Source organism: Camelus bactrianus, chromosome 22 (genome assembly GCF_048773025.1).
Source record: "Camelus bactrianus isolate YW-2024 breed Bactrian camel chromosome 22, ASM4877302v1, whole genome shotgun sequence".
Classification (NCBI taxonomy): Eukaryota; Metazoa; Chordata; class Mammalia; order Artiodactyla; family Camelidae; genus Camelus; species Camelus bactrianus.
In genome coordinates, this window is record NC_133560.1 from 4,067,542 (window position 1) to 4,074,412 (window position 6,871).

A 6,871-nucleotide genomic window follows, 5' to 3' on the forward strand; every position below is an offset into this window, starting at 1 on the left:
GCACAGCCCACATCCTCCCTCCCCCAGCCCATGAAAAACCCTAATCCCCTTTCTCTTTCTGTGTCTTTACCTATCCTAGAGGTTCCCTGTTAATGAAATCATATAAAAGGTGAATTTTTGTGTGTGCCCACATAACTTAAGAGGGGACTGGTGATTTTTTTGTGTGTGTTTACATGAATTAGCATGTTTGTATTTTGAAAGGAAAAATTCAGATGAATTAAAGATGATATGTACAAAATAAAGCCCTTTTAATAACTCTGTGCATTATCTGGGGGTAGGCACTGCTGTTCTAATTATGAAACCAGAGCCAAAAGGGAGATGCTTCGCTCTTCCTGTGGTGAAACAAATCAAACAAAACCAAAAAACAAACAAAGGCCAAGAAAGACAGCTGGAAAGCCAAACCACAACGTGGAAAAAGCTTTCCTCATGACCCAAGGTCAGAGAAAGAGTTCATATCCCTGTGGGCCAAAAACCTCATGAAACCCAGTGTTCTAAAAAGAAAGAGAATTCACACAGGCAGTTCCAATGAGAGGGAGTTCAGGTGGCCAGTGTGCTCGAGATGCTCAACCTCTCATGTGAGGACACAGGCAGACGGACACACTGTGGAGGCAGCACTGGTCACCATCACACTGGCATGTCTTTAGTCTTGTGACAACGTGAGGAGGCAGAGTCCTCAGCAGGTCCCCTGGAGGGAAGAGCGAACAGACGCTCCTATTTGGGGGAACAGTGTGCAGGACGCATCAAAGGGCCACAGGTGCATCCCTTCCCCAGCGGTACTGATCCTTAGAGCTGATCCCACAAAAGTGTTTGCACAACTTTCAAAGATTTTGTTTTTCTTCAGTAACATGAGTACCACATAATATGTCATCAAGGTATTTTCAGAAGTGATCTGCCCTGGGTCCTAAAAATACACACACATGAATACACACATATACACGTAAACATATGCACACATACATACAGGAAAGAGACAGACAGGATGAAACACAGAGAGGCAGAGGGAGAGAGAGAAACAGAGACAAAACAGATAGAGAAGCACTGAGAGACAGAGAAAGAATGAACACTGGAGCTGGGAATGTGTGGAAGTCATGCACGTTTTCACAAGTCAGTCTAGATGTCAGAACCTGATCCCAATGTCCATCCACCCTGCAGGGGAGGGTGTGGGGATCACACAAGGATGTGTGACCAGAAGGCAAACAAGCAGGGAGACACTGTGGGGCAGCTCACCCTAGAGGCCCAGATGAGACACTGAGCCTGAATCTAAACATGAAAGAATGACTTAGGAGGTTGTGTGCCAGAGTGGACAATTTCAGAATTGTATTTAATTTCAACATGCGGACAGGGAGCTGGGAAGCAGGCGCAAGAAGGGTGACTTTCCCCATTCCTCAGGGCAGACCCCAGCCTGTGTAGGTTGTGCTCTGTGCTCTGCCAGCCCTGTGTGGTGTCCTTCATTTGCTAGGTCTGTGCACAAGCTCCCTGTGATCCCAGCCCACAGGGGTGACATATGCAGTGGACATTTATGTGTCTACAGTCTTATGGCTTACCTAGGAATCAGGGGCCTGAATGATGCCCTCTGCACTGATGGGGGACTGGGGAGACACTGAAAGGCATGTGGCTTGTCCAGGGTGACAGCACTGGTGATGGGGGAGCCGGATCTGACCACAGCTGTGTCCTCAGAGGTGTGTCCAGAGCTAGTGTCCTGGCTGCATCCAGGTCTCCCCAGGGCTAAGGGCTGAGCTGAGTTGGTGTCACTGTGTATGGACATGGCATGGGGTGGGAAGTGAGCCATCGGCAGCCCAGAAATGCCCTTGGGGAGCTTTGTGTCAGGAGGAATCTTGGGGAAGGGGACCCCAGGAAGTGACCTCACAATAGAGCTCAACAGAGCTTGGAACCTAGTTCCAAGTTCCAAGACACCGACTCTGTAGAGGAGCCCCCTACTCAGCTCACTTGGGTAGTCAACTCAGCGCAACTCAGAGATGTTCTGCTGCATCTCAACACCCGAGGCGCGGCCTGTGGAATGCTTGCAACAAGGGACTGTATCATCGGTGCTGACACTGGGTGAATCCTCACCCCAGGGGCCTCTGGCCTTTTGGCCAGAGGGACCCAAAGGTAAAACAGGGAGCCCCAGGGCAGGCTTACCGAGGCTGTGCGACCACTCAGATTCCACCTGGGTAGCCCCACAGCCCTTTCCTGGCTGGTGCAGATGGGGCCGTCATGTTGGGGTGGGAGGGTCCTGCCTCAAGCAAGAGCAGGCTGAGGAAGAGTCAGAGGCCTGTGAGGCCGGTCACGTCCCCAACCCGGGTCCAAGATGGCTGGCTGGGATGTGGAGAGCCAGGGCAGGGCCCTGATGCCCGAGGTGGAGCCCATGCCCTCTGGGTGTGTCTCTTCCCTCCCGGGTGACTGTCTGAGCTGACCAAGGTCCCAGTCTGATGTGGCAGCAGAGGGTCGAGTGGGCAGAAGCAGGGGTGGTCCTGGCTGGGCAGGGCTCTGAGACCTCTGGGCCAGGGTGGCTGCTGGTCACTGTCATTGCAGAGCCAGACACCACAGGAGCTGGTGGACAAGGACACCCATTCCACATCCCCAAGTGAGGGGCTGGGGCGCCACACTTCTGAGGGCCAGCACAGGCTCCGGGTGGATCTGGACATGGAGGTGTCCCCACTACCACGGCCCGTAGGTGAACAGGGCAGGCCTCCTGCCCAGACATCACCCAGGCCTCTCACCAGGGTCCTGCCCGGGGCTGACGGGCAGCTCAGCACACCCGGCTCCGACCTGGAGCACCGTGCCCTCCTCCCTATGGGTCAGGTGGAGGACCAGGAGCCCACAGAGGCCTAGCCTGAAAGTGAGAAGGGCAGGGCGGGGTGCATGTGTGTAGGTGAGGGAGGGCCGAGGGCTGGGCCACACAGGGAGGCGTCCCGAGAGGCTGCTGTTGGGACCAGAGCAAACACTGGCCTCAGACCACCTGTCTGGAAGAATTCAGCCACAGAACACATCCTGTGGGCACTTCCTGGGTGAGACGTGTCTGAAAAGCTCTAGGAAGATTTCTGTTCTTGAAAAGGCACATGGAAAGGGAGGCACGTGGGTAAATTGTTTTTCTGTCACAGCTTCAGCATTTCCACAAGACTCAAAGCTCTCTCCAAGTCTAACAGTTGCAGATCCAGAGCAGGCGGGGTAGGGGAAGATGCCAGAGACCAAGCAAAGGACGATCTTGGCCCACCAGGAGACCTCAAGCTCCGGCTTGCAGCTCCTACTGCTCCTCCAGAACCTAAACCTGGAATACTGGGCAACGAAGAACCAGTTCAGACATCACCACCCCCTAGGGCTGAGGCCCCTCTGCCCCACCCACACCTTCTTCTCCAAATTCCCACGGTCAATCCCCTCCCCCACCCAAAGTTGACTTCCCTTCCCCTGGAGTTGTTTTCATTTGGTTTTTCTTTAGTTTCCTTTGTTTCCTTCACATCTTCTATGATACCCTTTATTTTTATGTTTTTAGTTTCTTGAAATAAAATATAGACTTTTCCCTTTTGAATTGTGCAATTCAGGAGGATTAGGTGCATTCACAATGCTGTGCGACCATCACTGCTATCTAGTTTCTCACTATTTCTTTCCTCAAAGTAAAACTCTGGATCAAAAGCACACACTCCACTTCCTTCCTCCCCAGTCCCTGACAACCCCAAGTCCTCTTCCTCTCTGCCTGTTTTTACCTCTCCTGGATATTCCCTATGAATGAAATCATATGAAAGGTGGCTTTTTCTGCCAGCCCATATGGTTTAAGTGGAGGATAGTGAATTTTTTTGGTTTTCAATTGAAATAGCACTTTTCACTTTGCCTCCCCCCAGGAGCTTCCTAAGAACATACCTGAAACAGTCTCGCACACATATTTTTGTCTGAGGATCTGCTTCCTGGGGAGCTCAGTCTGAGACAATCCCTACAGATCATATCACAGCACTCACGTATTAACGCTGGCTTTTTGCTTTCTTCTATATATGTGATCTCATCGATGAATTCACAAGTGATTTCAGGGAAGGAACTACACTTATTGCATCATCACTTTTCCTCATCGTCTCCTGAGCAGCACAGAATTTTATGTAGGACGGGGAGTGTGAGTCAACTTTTCAGTGCCAAAGTTTTTCATTATGTTGCAAGTTTTCATTTCTACCACCTGGAGTTTAGGAAACTCATGAGTTTACTGAAATGCATGTAAAATATGTAAATACTATTCATATAAGGTATGTCATTATTGGAGCCCAAGCTCCTGGTTTTGGATGTACATCATTTTTGTACATATCCACTAAAGGGGAGGTCATCTGGGAGAAGACAGCCTATACTTTCAGGAGTCAATGACTGAACATAACGTGCAGGCTTATCCTTTTGAAGTGAAAGATTGAAGGGTATCTGGCTGTTATTTATAGCAGTTCACAATGTCACTGAGTCAGAGGGACCTCGGGACCATCTGGTGTCTGACCTTCTTCTATCCAGTTGGTAATTTGCAAAGAGGTCAATATAGTTTCAACATTTCGAGTAAGAACGTGAAAACACCTTGGTAAACCAGATGAAGAAATAACCAAGTGGAAAAGGGTCTCCCATCAGATTCTATGCCCATTTTCCTAGATCCTCTGTGTGTTAAGATCTTTGTGCTTTGGAGATGGATGACCGGGGCCCCACCTCCATCATCGGTAATTAGTATTAGAAAAGTCACTCCTCTTCCAACCTCAGCTTCTTTGTTTGTCAAATAGGGAAACAATAAAGGCACCAACTTCATAAAGGGCTTGTGAGGGTTAAAGTAAATGAAGTAATTACTGAGTACTGTGCCCAGTATGGTCTTGGGCACCTCCAACCCCCACTGTCATCATTATCACAGCAGGGACTCTCAGTATGTGCATAAGAAGTGGGGTGTGAGCTCCTGGATTGGTTTCCATCTCCCCTGAGGCCTGCCTTGGGGGCAGCATCTGCTTCCCCAGGTTCAAGGGATGCAATTCTCCTGGTTAGATTGCTCCCAGGAGGCTTGTGTGGTGAGGTCAGGGGCCTGGGGGTATGGCAGTGACAGAGGCAGGTGTATGGGACCTGCCCAGTATACTCTGCTCTGGTCATCTTGCTCCCATCTCCCACTCAGACAAGCCTGGAGTCTGCGAACACAATTCTTCAACTTCTTGCTTATGAAAATGCTAAGGAGGACTGCAAAAAGGCTATCGGTCCCTTTAAAGGGAAGGCTCCATTGACTGAATATATGAAATTGTGCCAGAGAGTGGGAACAGAAAGTTTTAAGGCCAATATGATGTTGCAAGCCATGGCAGGATTGAAATTAGGAAAAACTTTTCAAGGCAAATGTTTTAAATGTGGAAAAATTGGTCATACAAAAAAGGAATGAAGAAATACAAAACAAAAGGCTGCACCAGAAAATCTTATGAGAAATAAAAAGGAAAAATCTCCTGGAGTCTGTCCAAGATGTGAAAAAGGAAATCACTGGGCAAATCAATGTAGGTCTCTGTTGCATAAGGATGGGACAATGCTTCAGGAAAGCTTCAAAAGGGGCTTGCTCCCAGCCCCGTGACAAAAGGGAGCGTTCCCTGTACATGCCAGCGTGAGCAAAGTTTACAGCACAATGTCATGGAATTATCCCCAGCAACCGCAGGGAGTGCCTCCATCGACATCCCCTGTTTAAATTCACTTATTCTTATGCCAGGAGAGGAGCCATCATTAATAGAAACAGAAATGTATGGACCTCTTCCTCCTGGGAGAGTGGGCCTGTTATTAGGAAGATTGAGTTTAACTTCTCAAGGTGTCCGGGTTCATACTGGGGTGACAGATAGTGACTATACAGGAGAAACTAAGGTCATGATGTCATCTACAGAGCCATGAAAAGCAGAAAAAGGAAATAAAACTTCTCAGCTGCCGCTGCTGCCACACTACCCTGCAGGAGTCAGCAACAATGTGCGAGGAAACGAAGGGTTTGGAAGGACAGGAAAGGTGGGGGTGTTTTTAACCAAAAAGATTCTGGATTCACATCCTGTCTGTAATGAGAAAATAGAAGAAAAATCTTTCAGAGGCTTTTTGATTCTGGAGTGGACATTTCTATCATTAATTCTACTCACTGCCGAGCCGATGGCCAACGCAGCCAGCAAATATTGATGTTGTGGGTCTAGGGAGAACCCAGGGATTAAAATGTAGTAGTCTGATCCTTGATTGTCGAGGCCCTGATGGTCAGACAGCTAAGATACAACTTTATATTGCTGACTTGCTGATAAGTCTATGGGGGAAGGACTTATTAAAACAATGGAAATCTAAAATTTACATTCCTCTCCCAATCTAGTCAAATAAGCCAAGTAATGATGGCACATCAAGGCTACCTGCCTGCTATAGGTTTGGGGAAAAGCAATCAAGGAATGTTAAGCCCAATAGAGGCTAAAATAAATAAAAACAAAAGATATCCCATGTTCCTGGATTGGAAGAATCAATATTGTTAAAATGGTCACACTGCCCAAGGCAATCTACAGATTTAATGTAACCCCTATCAAATTACCCGGGACATATTTCACAGAACTACAGCAAATCATAATAAAATTTATATGGAACCACAAAAGACCTAGAATTGACAAAGCATCACTGAAGAAAAAGAAAGAAGCTGGAGGAACAACCCTCCCAGGCTTCAGACAATACTATAGAGCTACGGTAATCAAAACAGCATAGTATTGGTACAAAAACAGACATATGGACCAATGGAACAGAATAGAGAGCCCAGAAATGAACCCACACACTTTTTATTAACTAATCTTCGACAACGGAGGCAAGAACGTACAATGGAACAAAGACAGCCTCTTCAGCAAATGGTGTTCGGAATACTGGACAACAGCATGTAAAGCAATGAAGCTAGAAC